Genomic DNA, 1410 nt, shown 5'->3' with positions numbered 1-1410 from the left:
TGCAGGCTCCCACCCTGGGGGTTTTTAAGAGGAGGTTGGATGACCACCTTACTGGGGTCATTTGACCCCAGTGCTCTTCCTGCCATGGCAGGGGGTCGGACTAGATGGTCTGCTCAGGTCCCATAAACCCTATACCCACCCCTCCACTGTTTCCTACCCCACCTCCTACAAAATCCACATCCCCCCAACATCTTACACCCTGCGTGCCGAGGTTCCAGACAGGATGGGACCTGCTGGTAGGAGCTGTGGCTTCAGGGGCAGTTGTCCCCACATCCTGGTTAATGAAGGGGTCAGGGGGAGCTCTAATTTTTCTATGATAAAAAACCCAAAAGCAAACACCAAAGCATATAGGTATTTAGAATGTATTTTATTATGATAATAGAGGCACTGGTAGGATTCCATATTGCTTTAAAATTGTAAATATATCAATAAAACATTGCCCAAATGATCTCTCTCTCTCTCTCTTTCTCTCTCTCTCTATATATAGTGGTGTTTCACTGTAATCGTGGAAGAACACAGATTTTGGAGTATTTTAAAGAGTGAATTTGGGATTTTTATCAGAGAATTTGCAATTTTTAAACAGGGAAGTTTTGCAATTTTTAAACAGGGAACATCAGGATTGCTGCTAGTAAGGCAAGTGGCAGGGCCAAGGCAGAGATGCCCAGGTTGGCACCAGGGACCCACCTTGAGGGTAAACAAGGTAGCTGACCATTTGGATCCAGGAGGTCATGCTTTGACAGTTCAAAGTGGGTCACCACAATGAGCACATCTCCCAGGCCATAGCTGCCCAAATGACAAGCCAGGGGCGCACATGGCAGCAATGCCACATGAAAGCCAACTGTGCAGCCACAGCCCCCTGGCAGCTGGCTGAGAGGTGCAGATGGCCCTGCTGCATTGTCCATGCCACAGCCCAGGTGGCCATGTGGTCCCCATCCAGGTCTGACAGGTGTGCAGATATGGGGCCGCGGGTCCAAGAAGGCGGGTGCTGTCACAGGTGGCAGCAGGTCACAGCCAGGCGGCAGCCCCAACTGCCAGACTGCTGCAGTGGGTAGAGGGTGCAGAGGCCACTCTAGTTTAGGGCTGCTTCAGCAGTCCAGGTGGCAGAGGGGGCTCGTGTCCCCAGATACCAACTAGCTGAGCCTCAGAAGCTCCTGAGAGCAAGTAGCCCTGAACTGCTCAACAGAGCAACATTTTATACTGCTGGGGCCAGCACCTGTGCTGGCCCCAGCCTTCAGCTCCCCCTGGATGCAGATCCAGGCAGAGCTGGGCAGGGTCAGCATGTCCCAAGTGGCATAGTTTGTCCCATACCAATGTGCATGTTCAGGCATGTCTGCTGAGGTACAAATATCCTGCACAAATTTGAGCTGCTGCAAGCGCACATGCCTGAATGTGTGGATGCACCCATTGTGG

At 51.8% G+C, this 1410-nt stretch overlaps 1 long non-coding RNA gene across 1 annotated transcript in view; it reads left to right on the top strand.

Moving 5' to 3' along the window:
• Positions 1-873, top strand: part of LOC109299922 — a 14721-nt gene extending 13848 nt beyond the window's left edge. The window contains exon 3 of the long non-coding RNA XR_002098058.1: positions 804-873. This is a non-coding gene — a long non-coding RNA (uncharacterized LOC109299922). The remainder of the gene's footprint in view (positions 1-803) is intronic.
• Positions 874-1410: the final 537 nt, after the last annotated feature.

This window comes from Gavialis gangeticus, unplaced genomic scaffold, assembly GCF_001723915.1.
Source record: "Gavialis gangeticus isolate Ggan-Ray unplaced genomic scaffold, GavGan_comp1, whole genome shotgun sequence".
In the NCBI taxonomy this organism is placed as follows: domain Eukaryota; kingdom Metazoa; phylum Chordata; order Crocodylia; family Gavialidae; genus Gavialis; species Gavialis gangeticus.
This window is presented reverse-complemented; position numbering and strand designations above follow the sequence as displayed.